Source organism: Podarcis tiliguerta (genome assembly GCF_965153285.1).
Source record: "Podarcis tiliguerta genome assembly, chromosome: 5".
In the NCBI taxonomy this organism is placed as follows: domain Eukaryota; kingdom Metazoa; phylum Chordata; class Lepidosauria; order Squamata; family Lacertidae; genus Podarcis; species Podarcis tiliguerta.
In genome coordinates this window covers 8,645,291-8,667,195 of record NC_139538.1, presented here as the reverse complement: position 1 = coordinate 8,667,195, position 21,905 = coordinate 8,645,291, and the positions used below count along the sequence as shown (strand labels likewise).

Genomic DNA, 21,905 nt, shown 5'->3' with positions numbered 1-21,905 from the left:
TGTGCGTGCCACATTGTGTGGGGTGGAGCTTGCCCCACCAAATATTTTATTCAAGTTGGCATCCCTGCCTCACACCGTTACCCTGGCAACCTTCTGTCTGTCCAGGCCCAAGAATTCCTCTCAAATGACCCAGCAACACCTTTCGACATGTTAATGCCTCTATCCCAGGTGAGGTTCTGGCTTGGAAAGGAAGCTTAGCCTGTATTTTTCCACTGGCCTCCAATCTTCCCTTCAATACTCCAAATAATCAAAATCCTACCATTTATTAATTTCTAGGGTTTAGAGGGGTGTCCCCCACCCAACTCACTACATGTTGGATCCCTCCGCTACCCCGTTGCATCACCTTATTGCGCCTAATGGTAAGATGCCCCCCATCCCACACTTTTAAACTGCTCATTATGATGACGGATGTGTGTCTCTGTGGCTCCTGCATTCTGCACTGAGGCCTGCTAAGCTCCCTGGTTGGTTCACACGGTGGTGGAGGCATCTAATGAACCGCTAGTGTCTCTCCCTCCCCCCCCCCCCCCGCCACCCACTGCTGGCAAAACACAGAGGACACAATTAGAGATGGAATCGCCTTATTACCATGATAATCGGCTACAAAATAAAAGTGTTGGGGCAGAAGGTAATGTAATATCCAAGTGTTACGAGTCTCCAATTCTGGGAGGCTATTAGGAGGAAATGGAATAATCTTCCGTTTTTTGAAAAAAATGAGGGCAGCTCGACTCTGAAAGGGAAGGTCGTTTGGCTCCTTGCCACAGAGATGAATCGAGGGACATTTACTGCCACTGCTTAACATTAATTTAGCTCCTGCCTTGGGCTTGAGAATGCAGGAAACAGAAGCAGGACAGGGGAAATAGCAAACTTCCCCTCTGCAGATAGGTAGCTGCTTAGGCACCAATATTCTTCCTGTGTGCCATTCTCATCTTGTTTTGTCCCTTTTGCCAGTGTGGTGTAGTGGTTAAGAGTGGTAGTCCCGTAATCTGGGGAACAGGGTTCGCGTCTCTGCTCCTCCACATGCAGCTGCTGGGTGACCTTGGGCCAGTCACACTTCTCTGAGGTCTCTCAGCCCCACTCACCTCACAGAGTGTTTGTTGTGGGGGAGGAAGGGAAAGGAGAATGTTAGCCGCTTTGAGACTCCTTAAAGGGAGTGAAAGGCAGGATATCAAATCCAAACTCTTCTTCTTTTGCATTGCCTCCCTGGCCCAGATAACCATCTCCACGCATTTCTCTCGCACAAATAACCTCTCCTTCTATGAATTGTATGCTTGAGCGGTTTACTTGGGCTTTTCTTTGTTATTAATAGTCATCGAGTTTGCAGCACCATAGAAGGGCAGAGTTGGAAGGGACTACTAAAGTCATCTAGTCCAACCCCCTGCAATGCAGGAATCTTTTGCCCAAGGTGGTGATCAAACCCGCGACCCTGAGATTAAGAGTCTCATGCTCTACCAACTGAGCTATCCCAGACCTGCATGTCTTCCTAATATGTATTATGCCATGCAGTGTAGAGGGGGGGGGGGATGGCTCGCAGCTTAATACTGGGCAGTAAATTGAGTGTCGGCTCCAGATTTAATTATTTAATTATTAGATTTCTTACCTGCTGATGGGCATCCGTGGGCAGGGGTTCATTCAAGGAACCTGCTTCTATTCACACAGACTTGCTTTATATAATGTATATCGGAAGGTCGGCAGTTTGAATCCCTACGACGGGGTGAGCTCCCGTTGCTCTGTCTCAGCTTCTGCCAACTTAGCAGTTTGAAAGCACACCGGTGCAAGTAGATAAATAGGTACCACTGTGGCAAGAAGGTAAACCGAGTTTCCATGTGCTCTGGCTTCCAACACGGTGTTCCATCATGCCAGAAGTGGTTTAGTCATGCTGGTTACATGACCTGGAAAGTTGTCTGTGGACAAACGCCAGCTCCCTCGGCCTGAAAGCAAGCTGAGCACTGCACCCCATAGTCACCTTTGACTGGACCTAACCGTCCAGAGGTCCTTTACCTTTACCTGTAAGTATTACACCAAGATATATATGCAAAGGACTTTAAACGTCGCCTAGACACCCCAACTTTTACACGGGAAGACACCCGAGGACACCAAAACCTGCAAAGGACTTTAAATACTCTACAATGTTCTGTGAACCACTCTGAGATCTTATGATGAAGGGCAATGAATGAATGAATGAATGAATGAATGCTATATACATGCTAGCTGTTATAATCATAATCATCATTTTCTTCCTACACAAAAGTGCTTTCTGTGCAGCAATTTTATCACCTTTACAGCACCCTCTAATTATTTCCAGCCTACTCCAGCTATACCTCTCTTTGGGGCATTAAAGCAGCCTTCTTGGTTTAGGGTAGGGTTTCCCAAACTTGGGTCTCCAGATTATTTTGGACTACAATTCCCATCCTCCCTAGATAGCAGGACCAGTGGTTAGGGATGATGGGAACTGTAGTCCCAAAAACAGCTGGAGACCCAAGTTTGGGAAACCCTGGTTTACAACATCCACCAACCCATCACCAGTGATCCAGCCCAACAGCTGTTCCGCAAACAGTAAATCCCTTCCTTACTTTATTTGGTAAATCCAGGCACTTCCTTTTTTGGCAGCTCTAATTCATCCTTTTCAAGGGCAAGGTACAAAGAAAGGATCAGAAGCCCTCTTGCAGTTCCCATGTTTACAGGTATGGATCCAAACTATTGGCCTGGTTTACACATAACACTTAGCCCTGGTTTATTAAACCCTGACCGGCAGCTAAACTCTGGCCTCTCTAATACTAACAAACCATGATCTGTAGCTATGGTTTGTTGTTGGCTAACACATCTTGGTTTGTTTATGGCTTGGTGTTGCGTGCGAACCCTTCCTTAACCATGGCCATCCTATTCCAGAGGTTGGCCAATCTACAAAGGTGCAAGGCAAGAGCTGCTGAAAATTGAAACAAACTTTGAAGAAACAAACCATGGTTTCTTCTGTCATCTGTGGGATGGCTCCTGATTAACTTGTTTGTAAAACAAACCGCAGCTTAGCATTACGTGCAAGCCAGACCATGGCTTTCCTCTGCAGATTGTTACGAAATGCACCATCCTTTATCAAGCCCCCACCTGCAAGAAAAAAGAAAATAATGCTATGCTATGCCATAACATAACATTACAGCATCCGCAAAAATGGCAGCTGTCCCTTGGAGATGCACGATCCACACAGTGCATTTCAAACCATCCCCGTAAAATGTTTTGCTACACTAAAGATGGCAGATGCAGTCCTTTAGGGTGAGTTCATATTTCTCTCTCAGCGGCGCGACCATACATCACAGCGTCTCTGTTCATTTGGGTCCCCGCTTTGAGAATGAGTCATCTTCCTCAGAAGCACTCTGTCGGCAAAGAGAGAGAGAAGGAAAGAGGGAGGCAGGGAGAGAGAAGAGAAGTGAGTTTTATTAACCACCAGAGAATCCACTTTTAGGAGCACACTTTTAATCCCAGGCTCAAGAGCCGGCTATTAATACACTTCAGCAAGGAAGAAACAATTCTCAGAACTGCTGGATGGTGAAGCGATGGCTGCTGTATCTACCTAATCCATGGCAGCGAGCGAGAGAGAGAGAAGATTTTATCTAGGGGAGAAGCTCAGCGACAGAAGGAGCGAAATGAGAACACTCTTTCCAATTTAAGGTTGTTTACCCCCCCCCCCCAATCGCATCCCACCTTCCAAGCTCTTCGAACAATAAGGGCATAGGAAGCTGTCTTATGAAGCCATTAGTCCATCTAGCTCATGGGTAGGCAAACTAAGGCCCAGGGGCCGGATCCAGCCTAATCGCCTTCTAAATCCGGCCCTCTGACGGTCTGGGAATCAGCGTGTTTTTACTTGAGTAGAATGTGCCCTTTTATTTAAAATGGATCTCTGGGTTATTTGTGGGGCATAGGAATTTGTTCATTCGTTTCCCCCCCCCCCCAATATAGTCCGGCCCCCCCACAAGGTCTGAGGGACAGTGGACCGGCCCCCTGCTGCAAAAGTTTGCTGACCCCTGATCTAGCTGACTGGTGGCAGCTCTCCGGGGTTTCGAACAAGAGTCTTCTTCAGCCTTTTCTACGTGCAAAGCAGATGCTAGTTTATTGGGATATGATTTTCTCAAGGCCGGCCCTTTCATCAGGCAGAGTGAGGCAGCCATCTCAGGTGGCAAATGCTAGGGGGTGGGCAGCAGAAGCAGCTGCTTTCCCTGGCCAAAGCATTCAGTTGAAGGACAGACTGTGTGTGCCACGAAGCCTGGTCTGCCCCTCTAGAACTGGCCCGCTCCCCTCAGGTGCAGTGAAGGAGACTATTCCTTTGACTGCCCTGACGTAAGAGTCAATGGCCAGTCCAGTCAGCTTCCATGCCTGCCATGGGGAGAGTGAAGCACCATCTTTGCCTCAGGTGGCAAAAGGCCTTGAGCCAGCCCTGGCTTCCTCCTGCTCTCCTTCAGAATTCTCTTAGGCTGGGTAACATTACTGCTTACTCTGGCTCCAGGATACTCCCACCTCTGGTGCATGAAGCCATGTATTCAAGATGTCACCCACTATCCAAATCTATCTATTCTTGAGAAACGCCATTGCCTGATGTGTTTCCCCTCAAACCAGCTTCCATCCGATTTGAAAAATGATACCACATTCACTTTGCGATCAAGTTGAGGTGTGTACATTTGAAGCATTCGTTTTGCAAGTATAGATGACAGCACATGTGCAGATGGGAGCGTCGTGAATAGGAGTTTGGGATGTGTGTGTGTGCAGGGGAACCAAACAAGTAATGCACATTGGGTGAAAACATTCCCAACCCCTCTCTGTGCTGGCTCCCACCCCTGGACCAAAGACTCATCCTCATTTCAGAAAATCTCAAAGTTTTATTTAAAAATACAGTACGTGACGTTGGCTTCAGCTCAAGGTTCAGGTTACACAGTTCAAAAGGGGCAGGGACAGAGACTAAGATACATGGCCAGGAGTAAGTGACGACCTTGTCCCAACACATGACCCGTGCCTCCTGCTCGACTTTTAAAGGAATGGGGTAGGGTACATTATTTGTGTGGTTCCTGTCCCAAGAGAGAAGACTGTGTTTGCAATCATGTGCCCCCCCCCCCGGGATGTGTGTATCTGTTTGTGCCTGTGCTGACAACAATGTGCCCTTGGCAATGAGACTCAAGTCCAACCCTCTGAATTGGTCTGTGAGCATTTAGAAAAGGATGCTGTGATTACTAGGACCCAGCATGGTCTTCTCAAAAAGAGTAACAGAGTTAAAAACAGAGTATTAAGTTGGGTGGATCAGGGGAATGCTGAGGACATAGTATATCTTGATTTCAGTAAGGCTTTTGACAAAATCTCCCATGATTTTCTTGTGGAGAATCTGGTAACATGTGGGCTGGATGAAGTAACTGTGGATTTGTAGCTGGTCGACCGACCGAGTCCCATTGTGCAAATGGAAATTGTTTTACTTGCACCATTATTTAGTGGAATATTGTCCATACTGTAGATGTGATCCCATGGACCTCTATGACATCACCTCCTGCAAGGAGCAAGCAGCGGGGAAACACATGACCTGTTCTGGAAGGAATCTCTATGAACTAGCTCCTTTGGCAACAGATTGCCTGTACGTGGCCATAACAGAGCCAGACATGTTTGACCTCTTTAGCAGACTCTTTTTGCAGCCAGAATCACAGGGTAGTGAATAGCTCAGTCAGTAGAGCATGAGACTCTTAACCTCAGGTTCATGGTTTCAAGCCCCACGTTGGGGGAAAGATTCCTGCATTTCAGGGGGTTGGGATAGATGATCCTTGCAGTCCCTTCCAACTCTATGATTCTATTATCTATACTCTGGTTGGAGGGGACCCCCCATACCCACTTAGCCCAACCCCAACCTCATCACGAGGTATCCTTTTAACAGCTCCGCATTTCCATTTAGATGAGGTTTATTCCCCAGGCTGCTCCTTCTGCCACTGCCGTAGTTCACCTTGTCTTTGAGATCAGTTTGCAGATATATACTGGGCCGCCGATGCATCCTGCGCACATAAAATAACTCCCAAATTCTGTGCTCAAAGGAGAAGGGTGGAGAGATGCCAGGCAGTTTATATTTGGAGAAAAAGAATATCCATAAGCTTGAAAACTGCACGGACAAGGTTAGGATCAGAAATGTTGATTTCCCAAAGAGAATTAGAGTCAGAGAGTTTGGTTGGAGCAGACCTGGGCTCCCAGAAGCAGGATTACTCAGATGGTGTGGGGCAGGCCAGCGGTCCTGTGGTTCGGGTGCACCAGCAGGAATCCTGGATGGCTCTGTTGGCATTCCTGCGATGCTGCTACGGGGGACCAGGACCACGATGATGCCTCATCTCACCAGCCTTTCTTGGTTCTTGGGTATGCCCAGTGCAGATGTCCCAGCAGAAAGAGGCAGTGTCCCATCCCAAATGACTACCCAGAGAGCAAGGGATGATGGGGGCAGCAGGAAACTGATGCTGGTCATTGCAGCATCCTTCCTTTCTTCTTCAGGGCTGGGCATGGGCTTGTTTCCCCATGCTCATTTTATTACTTTTGGTTTTAAATGCTGTATCATCTTTTTCTACAACAAAACAGTGCTTATCCCCAAGTAAATATGTTCAACATCAGGGCAGCAGAAGAAGCCGTGATAGTGTTATGATTTTGAGGGAGTTTCAAATGCAAAACTGCACATGCTCAGAGTATTTATTTATTTTATATTTTGCATTTTCTTTCTTTCTTTCTAACATACCAAGGAATGTTGAAGTAGAAGAGAAATGTTAATTGTGCGCTTTGCAACTGAGGCCAGGGTCTAAAACAACCTAGCTGCAGTGCTGTAGTCAGAGAGCCTTTCATCACCCCAAACACCTGCATGAAATATCTGTTCATTAGAAAATAAAGGACAGCGTTCAGCATCCTTCCTGCATGTTTACCAGGGCCCTGAGGAGACACAGAGGCAGCTTGAGATCACAGGGAACAACTCTTATCTGATCTTTCCCTGCAAACACTCGATAATAGACAGCCCTTGAAATTTCTCAGTTGTGCTCTGAGGCAAGAATCAAACTGGATACCGCTGGGGTTTCCTTTGTAGAATAATAATAATGCTTTAAAAGGTCAAATGCATATGTGAGAATTCCCCAAGAAAGTCAAGAGTGGCAAAAGATGAATGGCGTTAATCTAACGGCAGAGGAGTAAATCTCCTGTTTCGTGATGTTGATATTGCTATTGATGCTAGGATAACATTTCATCTGAAAGTCATTTTATTATCATTTGGGGGGTTGTGCTGCTGGGTAGTTTTTCTTTCTTTCTTTTCTTTTCCCTTTTTGCTGTTGTTTGATACGTCTGTTTTGTGTGTGTCTGTGTGCCTGAAAGATGGAACTGTCCTAAGTGTTTGTACCTTTTCTTTTATGATCTAAATAAAGTACAGGCACAGAGCAACAGCCGTAAGAGCCCAGAAGATGGCACTGGAGTCGTGTCTTTCTTCCTCAACTTCTCTGGGAAACTGATTCCAGTGATAGCATTTTATGAATGTTAATTGCTTAGCAGCACAGTCCAGGACCTGTAGAGATTGGGCATCTTCTCCAGCTGATCTATCCGCCTGTTTGAGGAGATAATAAAAGGCCCTAACAATAAGCATGTTTCAAGACATCACGCATGGTTTTCTTAACATGCTGCTCAAACATCAGTTTTGCTCTCAGTTTCTTAACCTGCAAATCAGCACAGAATGTGCTTCCAACGTCTTTGTTGGTGTTTGCTCCCTTCTTCGGCTGAGCCTAAAATCCTATAGATTCCCAGCTCTACTTGGGAGTTGCTGGGGAATGAATCTGGGACCTTTTGCACAAAAAAGAGATGCTCTACTACTGAGCCAAAGCAATTCTGAGTGTACATGTATAGAATTGCACTGCATGTGCTCATCTTCCACATGTTGAAATAATGCATTCAGGGGGCTGTGAAGAACCCCCTAACAATGTGTACCATGTAGCCATCTTTGGTTCGAATTTATTTTTCTGCGCCCACCTCCCTTTATGTGTTTGTTATTTCAGCTCATGGTGCTGTTATTAAAGAGTTGACCAGATATATAATGCCAAGGACAGGGGCTTTCATTCATCATAAAAAACCTAAATTGTCTCGCTTTCCCCACTGGTGATGTGATGTGTGTGCAATGTATGGAGAATGGCCTTAACTATCGTGAGGGTTGGGCTGGAAGACATCTTTGGGGCATACCTGCAGGTGCCCTGAACAAAAATCCCAGTTCCCCCTGCAATAGCATGGCAGCCATTTTGGGCACTGTGATTTTGTGATTTTGCACCAAGATCTTGCTCCAAAAAATGCTTTTTTTGGGGTGCAATCTCACACAGCACCCCAAACGTGTGGTGCAAACAGATTTTTATTCTGAAAGTGCAGACCCTCCAAGTGTATCTATTTCCCAGGGATGTCCCTGATTTACAGAAGCCATCCCGGTTTCTGATTTGATCCTGGAATGTCCCGCTTTTCCTTAGGAGAAATGTTGGAGAGAATGGAATTATCCAACCCCTGAGCAAACTGGAGGTAATCCTGTATAGGGATTTACTTATTTTTATAGTGTTTAAGTCTTTATTATGTTTTTGTATGTGTTGGAAGCTGCCCAGAGTGCTGGGGCAACCCAGTCAGATGTGTGGAGTATAAATAGTAAAATTATCATTATGGAATGGGATGTCCTTATTTTCATCGAGGAAATGTTGGAGGGCATGAAAGTGTGGCCCAGAGGAAAATAAGTTTGAGCACCATAGAAAGAGAGGCTGCTAAAGTGGTCAGACCAGTCTCTTTGTTGTTGTCATTTAGTCGTGTCCGACTCTTTGTGACCCCATGGACCAGAGCATGCCAGGCACTCCTGTCTTCCACTTCCTCCCGCAGTTCAGCCAAACTCATGTTAGTAACTTAGCAAACAGTGTTAGCGAACACTGTCCAACCATCTCGTCCTCTGTCGTCCCCTTCTCCTTGTGCCCTCAATCTTTCCCAACATCAGGGTCTTTTCCACCTCTTCTCACGAGGTGGCCAAAGTATTGGAGCCTCAGCTTCAGGATCTGTCCTTCCAGTGAGCACTCAGGGCTGATTTCCTTCAAAATGGATAGGTTTGATTTCTTGCAATCCATGGGACTCTCAAGAGTCTCCTTCAGCACCATAATTTAAAAGCATCAATTCTTCGGCGATCAGCCTTATTTATGGTCCAGCTCTCACTTCCATACATCACTACTGGGAAAACCATAGCTTTAATTATACGGGCCTTTGTTGGCAAGGTGATGCCTCTGCTTTTTAAGATGTTCTCTTTGTTAAGCTACCATTATATGTTAAGTATCTCTTGCAAAGACTAGATAGAGCTGACTGGTGTGCCACAGAAACTACAAGATGGAGATGCTCAAAGAAGCCTTCCCCATCTTGCCTGGGTGGAGGTGATGTCACTGGTGAGTGTAAGGAATCAATAGTCCGTATAGTCTGCAGGAGGGGGGAAAACAGAAGCCTGAATCTGTGCTGAAACCAAGAGCCTCCCTAGAAACCTAACGGGAGAGCAGTATCTGCTGAAGTCCTAATACAGTGAGCAGTTATGTTCAGCCTATATCTATGAGCACATTAAACCATATATCATCAAGACACCACCATCTCCAGTGACCTTCATTCCAAGGAAACCACACTTGAGGTTAGTGCTGGCACCCCGAAATCTCTCGCCGCTTGGAGATTGGGGGTGTCCATCACAATACGATCTGAAAGATAAGAAATTGCCATGAGGCACTGTGATGGGATGAGCAGAAGGACTCTGATTGCCTGTTAGTGGCCTATTCAGCCTTGACCATGATAATGAAGTCACCTCCAATTGCATTGATAAGAGCCACAGATGAGAATTTCCTATGTATTTTGTTATAACTGCAAATCACTTTGGAATGTCTCTGGTTGTGTGGAATGATGTATACAAATAGTGAATTAAGCTAATCCTGACCCCAGCGGGGTGGGGAGTTATGTGACCCCCCCCCCATTAATAATCAGTTTTTCTCCCCAGAGGAATCTTGGAAAACTAGTTCTGGGCAGAGGGGAAAGGATTTAAGACAAAGAATTCTCATTACCCACATCGCCAAACTACAATTCCCAGAATATTTTTTTTTTTTGGGGGGGGGGGGGAGTTTTGGTACGAGGTTGATATAAAATAGTAGTGCACAAATCGATTTATTTATTTATTAGGAAATGTATATCATACCTCTCCATTCCAAGAGTCCCCAACAGATACAAAATGTACAATGAAGCAAAACAAATACAGAGAAACCAAGAGTGCAAAAACAGAGCAACGCTAAAGCCACCTATTGCATTGAGGTGAAAATGAAAAGCAACTCAAGTACAAGATTAAATAAAACCAGAATGCAGGGGTAGGGAACCTGTGGCCAGCTAGTAGCATGGCCAATGGTTAGGGATGATGGGAATTGGTAGTCCAGCAACATCTGGGGAGGGGGCACAGGTTCCCCAACCCTGGCCTAAAGGTTAAAAAGGAGGGAGCTAGTCCTTCCACAAGGTTGGTGCCACTATGAAGAAGGCCCTGTCTACGTCCCGGGCAATGTTGCAAGTTGAGGGCAGGCAAACTCTGTCATTGAAATTCTACTCAATATTGATCCAGAGCAGATTTCAACGTATAGTTAGCAGATTAAAAACTTAAACATGTTGCAGGATTCCCCCCAAAATAGACCAGATGAAATTAATATTCAATCCAGCAGAGCTTTTCTGGTACTGAAGGCAAATGAGCATAATGGACACAAATCCAATACGTTCAGGATTGGCACTTTCTATAAGAAATCCAGCAGACTTCACTTAAACTTACAATAACTTATAATAAGTCTAAACCTTAACACTAAGCATACTATGTGCACCCCACCAGAAGGAAAAGAGATAGAGAAAGTATAGCAAACGCTCCTTCTGGCCTACAGTATTATTATAGTCAGCATGACCATGACAGAAGAGGTAACAGAACCAGTTTACACCAGCTGTACTCAGCTTCCCAGAAGGAATAACCCAAACATCATGAACCCTTTGCTTATTTCTTTCATGCAGAGAAGCTCCCAGAACCCCCTTGAAATAAGTAGAATAGGAAAGATCTCCACACATCAGATCAATACTTTCTGCACTAAGAAATGCAAACTGACAGACTCGTGGTAAAAGATGGTCCTTCAAGAAAGCAGAAAGGTGGGATATAAATGCATTCAATTAATAATAACAATAATAATAATGATTGCCATGTCTAAGCCTGGCACCAGCTCTGCCAGCTTTTTATTTGCATGTTTGCGTTTGGATCTGCTGGAGCATAATCCTTCCTGTTCCAGCATTCGAATCCAAGACACACACCATTGAGAGGGTGCCAGTGTTCATTCTTTCAAAGTGTACCCTTGTAGCTTCAAGTCTGTAGCACCAGCTGCTTTGTTTGGGGTGCAAAGGGGGCAGGCTTCCAAACTGGCGCTGGATCTGCTTGCCATGGTTGCAAGTCTCAACCCTCTCCCTACTTCTGGGCTCCATCCCACAAGGGCACTTTCCTCTTATTATTTCTTGTGCAAGACGGCTTTTCTGAATGCTGAAAAGATTCTTAGCATGAACTGTCATCCTGACAGATGCCAATCATCAAAAGAAAACTGCCTTGCACACCAATCAGGAGGGAACTTGTAACAGATTTTGCCCTGCAAGCGCAGCTGCTTTGCAACCTTTGTCGTCATCATTTTGGTTTCTCTGCAAGAGAAGGAGCTGACCTGATCCAGTTTCTATTCACCATTGATGGTTGAACCTTTTTTGACTCAGGGTTCCTTTTGAGGGCCTTAATTTCTTTAGAGGTGCAAACCCATTCCTGGAATGTATCACTTCGGGCAGCTGTTAGGGGATCGCATATCATAATGCTCCATTATTATTATTATTATTATTATTAATACATTCCTGAGTAGACTGAAGGCAGCATCCATGGCTGACTGGCCTAACCTTCACTAGCATAGTGCAACAGCTTGCTAAATCACTTGGACTCTAATAGTACCCAGGTAATTTTAATAATAATAATAATAATAATAAGTAATTATTAGCATGTTTAGTTGCCTGTTAATCCAGTTCTCCAGGCGACGCAGAGCAATCTAATTAACAAAAAATCTAAACACAAATTAGGTGGCAAAATATCAAGCCAGATTAAATGCACACCATCAGCACGAAAGTAATGACTAATTAGTCGAGATTAATTTAATGATTATTATCTTTAAATGACTAGAGATAAAGGGCTTATCTCTAAATGGTTATTTTGCATTGTTTTTTTCTTTTAGGAAGTTATATTGATCTTTAAATCCACCGTCGTCCCTCCGCCCCCAGCAATTAATATGCAAATACGGGGGTGGGGTGGAAACCCACCCATCTCCTAGCAACGAGAAACCAACCGCGCACGCGCACGAGAACGGCCGAACCTTCCTCCCCACTTGCTTCCCCTCCAACGCATGCGCACTCCTCTTCCCTTTCCCGGACCAAAAGATGGTGGAGCCTAGCCGCTCATTCCTCCTCCTCCTCCCTTTCCCTTACCGCCCCTCCCCTTCAGTACCTTTCCTGCACGCATGCGCAAACAGGACCGGCAAGCAGCCGCTCCTAATCCCCTCCCTCTCACTTCCTCCAACCCCCGCCTCTCGATCCGGAAGCTCTCGTCGCGGGAGAGTGACGTGTAGAGGCGCTGGGCCGGCCGCTGCCGTGTAGGTTGTGGGAACCGGACCCACGTGAGGTGTCGCCGAGCGGCTGCCGTCGCCGTCGCGCTCGTGGAGTTGGGAGGAGGGGGGGGGCGGAAAGAGAGAGGGAGGCGGGTGTTTGCGGGGGGCGGGGAGAGGCCCCTTTTCGCGGCCGGGATGCGCCAAGCGACAAAGGTACGGGCGGCTCGAGGGGCGGGTGGGGGGCGGGGTCCGTGTGTTTTGTTTCCCCTTCTCTTCACGCCCCCCCTCCCCATATTCTCCTCAGAGGTGAGGGGGCCGAGCAGGTTCGCAGGGGGTCGTGCCTGAGGGTGGGGGGAGGCTATCTGGCCTAGTCAGCCCCCCTGACCTGAGGCGCGGGGGGGGGGGGGCGGCCTCCTACTGGAAACCTTTCGATTCCTTCCTCATAACGGTGGTGTCTTTTTGCGGGCGGGTGGGCTCCCCCCCTTTTTTTTTTAGTTTGGAAAGAAGGTGGACCAGACGACGTGATAAGTTTTTATGCATGGCCGGAAAAGCTTTCCTTTCTCCCTCCCCCGTCGCCGTGCCCCCCCCCCCCGAGTGTGTGGAAGGACTCTTTTGTCTTCTGACTGCACGCCCTTGGGTCATCACGTTTGTCGTTGCAAGGGACCACGAGGGCCATCCAGCCAAACCCGCTGCAATGCAGGAGTCTTCTCTTTTTGCCCAAGGTGGGGCTGGATAGCTCCATCACTAGAGCGTGAGGCTTTTGGTCGTGGGATCGAGCCCTGTGTTGGGTAAAAGATTCCTGCGTGGCAAGGGGTTGGACTTGATGACCCTCGGGGTCACTTCCAACTCTCACGGTTTTATGGTTCTCTGGTTCTAAGAGTCTCATGCTCTACCAGTTGAGATTGTTATTATTATTACTTTCAATAATAATAATAATAATAATAATAATAATAATAATAGAAGAACCTGAGGCTATCCAGTCTCAAGATAAAAGAAAGCTCTTCTGCACACACAGGGGCATAGTTAACCCTGGAATTCACTTCCGTGGGAGGTAATGGTGACCCCAACATGGCTTTAAAAGACGATAAGGCAGAGTCATGATGGGGTGGGATAAGCCTACTGGCCAACCATGGCTGTGTTCTACTTCCCCTTCCAGAGGCAGCATGTCCCTCAGTGACATTTGCTGGGAGTAGCAAATGGGGAGAGTTGCTGTTGCAGCTGCGTTATGTCTTCAGGCTTCCCCATAGGGGCATCTGATTGGCTGCTGGGAGACCAGGATGCTGGGCTAGATGAACCAATAGCCTGATCCAGAATGGCTCTTATGTGTGGGAACTGGCCTTCTTGGGGAGGGGTCAGGCTAGAGTAGAGAGGGTGGGTGCCTTGCTGCAAGGTCATCCTTCAAGAGCAGCCTTTCTCAAATTTGGGCCCCCAGATGTTGTTGGACTACAACTCTCATCATCCCTGACTACTGGTCCTGGTTGCTAGGAATGATGGGAGTTATAGTCCAACATCGTTGGGGGACCCAAGCTTGAGAAAGGATGTTCAAGAGGGTGCAGCACTTCTCTTTTTGCAAAGCAGTTGAGGTTTTCCCATGGGAAGGGGGCCGTTGAGATGTGTCTGGGAATTTGCTGTTGCTAAGCAAGTGGGTGCATTTCTTTAGTGCTACTCCTGCGACAAAAATGTTTTGTGATTTTGCTGGCTCTTCATTAGAGAGAATGGGAACAGTTAAAGGTCGAGTGGCAGCAGAAACTAATCATATGGTGAGAGAGAGGAAAAGATGTGGAAATAATGTTTATATACTACACATCAAAATATAAGACATTCAAGAGAATATAATAATATAGATAATAATAAAAGATAACTACCCCCAAGTGTTGACAACCTACTTATTTATATTTGAGACGAGGGGAGATGGAATATTAAATGAGGGGTGACTATGAGGCAATATGCTTATGTGTGCCTAGACACCTGGTAGGTGAGAATGTGGATTAAGACGCTAAGTCAAAGGATTCACAGGGAAGGTGAGCTTTCGGGAAGATCCTGAAGAGAGAGCGAGTACTATGAGCATGCAGGGAGATTGATGCTATGAAGCATTGTATAGTGCACAGCAAGGACTATAGGGTTCATAGATTTATAGGGTAAAGGAGTGTATGAAGGGATGTGGGACTGAATTCCTGTATTCTGGTTTTCTTTTTTATGCATGAGATAAACAAAAAAGCTTTCCTGCATAGTTTCACCAAAGGCAGAGATGTTTTGCTCGTGCGCACTGCAAGGGAAACAGCTGAGTATGTCCTCAGATACTTGCAAACATTTATGTCCTCAGGTGTATTCAAGCATTTGTGCTTTTATTCAAAGAAATGCTAGAAACAATACCTTTATCCCTGGCTCATAAAACTAGTACTTGAGGTTATCAGTAGGATACTCAGGACAGACAGTGAATTTTTCCACACATAATTTTAGGCAATTGGGCTGCCAAGAGCTACTGTGGTGGCTGCTAGTTTAGATGGCTTTAAAGGGGATTAGAGAGCCTTATTTTCCATAAATTGTATTTCTGGTTACTGGTCATGATGGCTGTATGAAGTCATCAGATTCAGAGACACTCTGCCATTGAATACCACTTGTTGGGGAGTGGCAATGTGAGAGGACTGTTGCCTCCATGCCCTAGTGGTGGACTTCAGAGGCATCTAGGTGGCTCCTTGGGAAATGGAATGCTAGAACAGTGTTAGAAACTGAGATATGAAAGCTAGGAGCTAAACGGCACTTTAAACCCAGGTTAAGGGCTCAACAATGGAATGTCTAGGCGTGCTTTTTTATAACAAGAATACAAAGCTGAGAATGAACTGCAACTGAAATATTATGTTCATTTTTCACATGGTCTAGTCCTTCCCCTGCCCAGCCCCCTGATATTCTTAAGAGGGTCTCTTCTCCAGTCTTCAGAGAGTAGCTGGAAGTGAGGAGGCAGAAAAAGGTCGTCCTCTCCTTCCACTCTGCAGTTTAAATCTGAAATCTCAGGCACAGTACTGCATCCAGAGCTCAGAAACTACTCACACTAATGAAATTCCCTGTTGTAAAATGCTCCTAGAACAATGGGAGTTTTGAACACTCTGCTGGAATACATGGACCTTTGATTTAATCCAGCACAGTTTTTCTTATGTCCAAACTCGTTTATCTGAAGTTTGCATCAATGAAAGTTTACTCTGTGTAGAGTTGCAAAGCACCCCAAGGGTCATCTAGCTCACCCCCCTGCAATTCAGGAACCCTGCCTGCAGCCATCTGTGCATGGGCTCAAACCACCAACCTTCTAGTTAACAGCCAGCTGCACTGTCCCATTGTGCCACAAGTGGCTTGGTAATGTCTCTTTGACCATTCCCAGGGTAAAGAGCCTGGTCATAGGTGGGCAGAGCTGGGTTCTTATGAATATTCATGCTGTTTGTACTGAATATACACTAATACCTTCAAGAAGTATTTAGACATGAGCAGAGCAGGGAGCAATTATCTGTTGGCATTATATGCAGTATAAAAACAACAGTTATAATCTCAGTGACCCCTTTGTGCCTTAGTCTTGGTGGAATTCTAGAAAGTGTAGTGAGTTCAGTAGTCATAACCTAATTCATACTGAAGCAAAAGGCAAATTCTACATAATACCTGTCACGGTTTCTTCAGAATTGGATAGAAACGCTACATTTGGCTAAAGTAGCATATATTCAACTCATGTTTGTGTCATAATGTATAATTCCAAAAAGGCCTTACTATTTTTGTAGCTTCTGTTGAGGAATTCTAACTTGGCTCGGAACACCTCTAGATCCTTGTTGATTCATTAAAAGCTTTCGTTGCGCAACGCAAGGTGTTTAATTGGCTTCATAATCTTTACTTGTGCAAGCTGTTCTATGCCTGGCCAGACTACTTGTCCGTGTTGCCCAATATTGTCTACTCTTGACTGGCGGTGGCTCTCCTTGGCATCCAGAAGAGGTCTTTCCATAATCTCATATATATATATGAAGTACTTATAAGCATTCTTAAATTTGTGAAGTGTGTATTATAATTCAGATGTGCTTTGTTTATTGATATGTCACAGCAAGCCTGTGAGTTTTAAGCAATTCTTGATTAAACTAGAGAGAACAGGAAGTTTCAAAGCAACATTTGCAAGATAATATGCAGAAATAATAACGGCATCAATAATGAAGTGCTTGTTGTTGTTGTTTAGTTATGTCCAACTCTTCATGACCCCCTGGACCAGAGCACTCCAGGCATTCCTGTCTTCCATTGCCTCCCATAGTTTGGTCAAACTCATGCTGGTAGCTTCGAGAACACTGTCCCAATGTCTCGTCCTCTGTCGTCCCCTTCTCCTTGTGCCCTCCATCTTTCCCAACAGGATCTTTTCCAGCGAGTCTTCTCTTCTCATGAGGTGGCCAAAGTACTGGAGCCTCAGCTTCAGGATCTGTCCTTCCAGTGAGCACTCAGGGCTGATTTCCTTCAGAATGGATAGGTTTGATTTTCTTGCAGTCCATGGGACTCTCAAGAATCTCCTCCAGCACCATAATTCAAAAACGTCAATTCTTCGGCGATCAGCCTTTTTTATGGAGTGCTACTTTTTTTCAAGTGACCTGCAGTTCTGTGCATTCTTGGAAATATTTTTTTCTGAAATGGAGGAGTGGGTTCTTCTGAGTAAATTTGTATAGGATTGGGATGTATGGGAAGTACAGAAAATCAGTTGAGTGACTTGGGCTGGAAAGGAATGAGACATACAGAGTCCCTGCATTCCAGGGTGCCCTAGGCCTATTTATACAGATTATTGGAGGAGGGCAGAACAAGATTTGGGATCTTGCTAGTTTTAAGGTGTTTGGACAGTCTTGGTTCTGCTTTTCTGTATTTCCCTCCTGTTACAGGCCTCCTAGTTTCTTATTTGAAAAATCTAAAGGACAAGAGTTATAAAGTTGTTTTGCAGACCATTATCGGTGTTGGTATGAGAACTTAACACCTTTCAAGGCCATGAGCAGCGATAAACTACATGGCAGTGCATCTGTGGTGGAGATGATGCAGGTGGGAAGAAGACAAAGCTGATGCAAGTTGTTCTTCCTGACTCCATAATCTGAGGCCTAACATGTAATTACAAGTCAGATTCATCTGACTTCAGGGATGTATCTAGTTTACACAATAAAGACTGCTGAAAGAGCCTGGCAAAATGAAACTATTTAGGTGTGAATAACTAGATCTTCAGCAATTTGGAACTTGGGCCGGAGTCCTATACTTTGATGATCATGCTTTTCAAGGTACAGGAGAAAGGAGTGCGAAACTGAGGAGGAGAAGGAACAGATTGGGAAAATGGGGATAGTAGCTTCTATTGAGCATCCTTGAATGCAGCACCCAAGCGTATTGTAAACAAATCTTTATTGGGGGAAAATATACTTTATATAAAATAACTTTTAGTGTTGGGAACTTGGTGCAGAAGGACAAGAGTGCATAGTGCTTCGCCAGCAGAGATTGGTTCAGCAAGAAGTACACTACCAGTTTTGCAAAGTACCGTATTTTTCGCTCTATAAGACATACTTTTCCCTCGTAAAAAGTAAGGAGAAATGTGTGTGCGTCTTATGGAGCAAATGCAGGCTGCACAGCTATCCCAGAAGCCAGAACAGCAAGTTCTGCTGTTCTGGCTTCTGGGATTCAGAATATTTTTTCTCTTGTTTTCCTCCTCCAAATCTAGGTGCGTCTTATGCTCTGGTGCATCTTATGGAGCTAAAAATACGGTAAGTTCACTGTGAATACCATGAAGATCTGCAGAAATTCTCTTGCTGATGCAGTGAACAAAATAACAAAGCAGTATGAGGTGTCTTCAGTTATTTAGGGTGGGATAATAACATGCAGCGCCCCTCTGACCCCAAAATGTTTGTGTGACTATAGAGTAGTCCTCCCCAACCCGTTTATATTCTGTATGTTAAAACCTCTTTCCTCCTCTGTGTGCAGTGTTACATACTTGAATATGTTTTAGTATTTAAACCCATTTTGATTGTTTTTGGATTGAATCGGGATTTCCCTATGGCAATGGTTATTGTAGAGGAAGGATGAAAAAAATTACCCACCTGCTGTGCCAGTCAGAAATAATATTTTTTCAGTCCGTTTTTTACTAGCAGTCTTACTTGTGCCAAGCGTTGCATGGGAATTTTAAGACACCCCCCCCAAAAAAAAATCAGTTCAGTTTTGAAAGGTTTAGCTTACGTTACCATCATGATTCAAAGCGGTCTCCAAATATATCAGAGCATGGATAAAAACCTACCCATTAATTTTGGGAAGAGTCATGCAAAATTTGGTTAAAAGATGTCCAAATTAGTAGCAAACAAAATTTCCCAAATATGTGTTAGATTATGTTGATTATCCTCTTTAGGAAGTTCTGCTGCACATATACTTGTTTCAGTACTTTCTCATTTTCACGATGATTAAACTACTTAAAGTAGCAAAAATCGCTGATTAGCAACTGTTTTCTGGTCACATCTTTCCAGTTTGCCTCCTGGCACTGAGTAAGTTGTCCACTTCTGCTTTTGGAGTTTGCCTTTGTTGCTTTTGTCACTTGCCAATGATGCGGTCAGCCCTTAAATGTTGGTACTAGAATAAAATGTCTTGTTTGCAGTGACGTCTTGTGCAGCACGTACAAGTCTCCTAAAAACAAAACACTGATGTGATATAGTTTTAACTTTTAAATGTGTAAAATGAATTGATTTTGTGCAGTTCATGGTGTCAGCTAGAACTCCTGATGCTCTGCCCTTCTGTGGAAAGTATATTGAGGCTTTTGTTGTCATGAAAGCTTCTAAAAAAAGAAAGAAAAAAGTGTGGACAAAACTCTAGGAAGGTTTCAGCAGCCTCTTTGAATGTGCAGAACTTTCCATGCATAAGATTTTCTGCTGCTCAGTGTTGTCTGAGCAGTGAAAACAGAGGCTAATGAGTTGAACTTTCTGTTCTGTTTGTGCTTCTATCTTCATGCTTTGTTGTGGTTTTTGGTACTGGCATGGGAATGGGAGAAAGAGCAGCAGCAAGCCATTTTAATGTTAATAGTAATTGCATACTCAGAACCCTTTTTCCCACCCCTAAGCAGAGTTAGACAAAACAATGCCCTTTTCCAGATATTGTTCGACTCCAGTGCCTGTTGTTCTTGGCTATTGGCTATACCGGCTGCACCTGTTGGGAGTTGAGAATCTAAAGCAACCAGACAGGCATGTTAGAAAATGGGATGGAAAGCTGTTCACCACATGGCTCCTGGAACCTGGGTTATATGTGCAAAAACAGAATGGCTAGTTGCCCCCCCCCCCAATGTAGCAGCACTCTCTATTTATTTTTTTGTAAAGAATTTATTTGGTTCCTTTTGCAATTAGTGGTATTTGGAGGGTTGTAACCAGCCATAGCAAAACAGGTTATACAGAGAGGACAGTAACACACAGTGAAATTCATGACTGAGTGGAGATTTGAACCCGGGTCTTCTAGGTCCTAGTCCTACAGAGTCCAGTGTTAGAAACTTAAGATATATAAGGTAGGGGCCAAATGGCTTCTTGAACCAACGTTTCAGTCACCAAAACGGAATGCCTAGTCTTCTTTTGCAAATGATGGACAGACTGTGATTGATTCTCAGTTAAACATCTGGATAGTTCAGATGACAGCCTTGAGCTAGGTTAGGAACTTTGAGAACTTAAAGAAGAAAAGTCACTTAATCCAGGGACAGTCCACACACATATATATTGGCCTATTCTTCCCTCTCTTTCTTAATGGTGACACTGACCATTCATAACGTAATAATATTCTTCACAACTGTGAGCAGGGCGGTGGGGTAATCGAAGAGAAGCTACACCAATTAGCTATAATATGTTCACTGCTCCTGCTCAGTGTGCACAGAAAAAGCATTTTGGCTCCTGAAATTCATTCTGATTGTTCAGATAAAATATAACTTGATAGAATTCTACAGGATGGGGTAGAAGTGTGTGAAAACAGTCAGAATCCAATGATTTCCAGAAATGTACCTCCAGATGGTGGAGATGCCAGGCTCTTTTGTTGCCTATAAGAGGGCTATTATCCTGCCTATGTACTGTCTTATGGTTCTTGTTCTCAGTTTGGTTCTGCAGCAATATACAGTATAGTCATGATGCCTATATACTCCCTCCAGGTTCAGACAATATGCCTCTGAATACCAGCTGCTGGGGAACAGCTGTGAGAGAAGGCAGTTTTATCAACGTTCTACTTTTGGTTTTCCCATATGCTTCCCATATGCTTTTGGTTTCTCACTGTGGGAAGTGGGATGCTGAACTAGGCAGGTGTCTGGTCTGATCCAGCATGGCTCTTACATTCTGACATCTAATGCTCCTAATTTTGCCACACCGACTCCTGAAGAGAGGCCCTAGCTGCACCGATTTTTAAGAGCACATGTCAAGTGACGGATCACATTAAGTTTCATTGCATGGCAACCTTGAAAGGTAGCTTATTTGAGCCTGGGAAAATATATCTAGGTGAGCGGCAATAAGTTGCTTCTTGGGTATTCAGAAGGATATGTGGGCTGCTGAGCACCACTGCCTTTGCCCTTGGCTTTTCCTTCCTTCCTCCCTTCCTCCCTTCCTTCCTCTTGCTCTCAAGTGTGCAACAGAAACTATTTTTGATCCTCTCTTGCACTTTCATCAGCAGCTGCACATTTCGAAAAGCACTGGGTACTCTCCAAATGTACTTTTCATCTCACTTCAGAGATGCTTAAAGGATTACTTTTTCACCGTTTCTATTCAGCGAGCCACCTGCCTTCTTTCCAATCGAGCCTCGTCAGCAAGCAGGCATTGACAGTTCCTGAAAGTATGACTCTCATTCTTCCTGTAGTCTGTTAAGCTTCCCTCCCTTGCTTTTCTGTTACCTTCCCCTTATTTCCTTCCTTCAACTTTGTTCTGACTTTTGTTGTATTGAGCTATGCACTAATCAACATACACTTCTCCTCAAGAGGTCCTCTTTACTGGTTGCCGATTGCTCCTGTGTCTAACTGTAACAGAATAAGCTTTCACTGTTCATGCTCTTGCATTACACATCACCATGGCAGGGGGGTTGGACTGGCGGAGACTTGAAGGAAAGGTCTGTAAAGGACCCTGGCAGTATAAAGCCAAGGTAAAATAAAGTGGCCAAGAATAAACAATTTGGGTCACAGGGAAGGGCTGAAGTTTCCACTGTCACATCAAACTACTATCTACTTCCTGGCAGAACTGCTAGTTCTGCTTTTGTCTCCCTTATGGTGGACAA

At 44.8% G+C, this 21,905-nt stretch overlaps 1 protein-coding gene and 1 long non-coding RNA gene across 4 annotated transcripts in view; both read left to right on the top strand.

The window, feature by feature from the left end:
* Positions 1-410: 410 nt before the first annotated feature.
* On the top strand, positions 411-7,614 carry LOC310678520. The gene is made up of 2 exons (XR_014511808.1): positions 411-625; positions 7,404-7,614. It is a non-coding gene; the product is annotated as an uncharacterized lncRNA (long non-coding RNA).
* A 4,934-nt stretch (positions 7,615-12,548) lies between these two features.
* Positions 12,549-21,905, top strand: part of SENP5 (SUMO specific peptidase 5) — a 32,561-nt gene continuing 23,204 nt past the window's right edge. The window contains exon 1 of one of the 3 annotated variants that reach the window (XM_083442102.1): positions 12,549-12,701. The gene's annotated coding sequence lies outside the window, so the exon portion shown is untranslated. Of the gene's footprint in view, positions 12,870-21,905 lie in introns of all 3 variants that reach the window. The other 2 variants (XM_083442103.1, XR_014511729.1) reach the window with 2 other exon arrangements.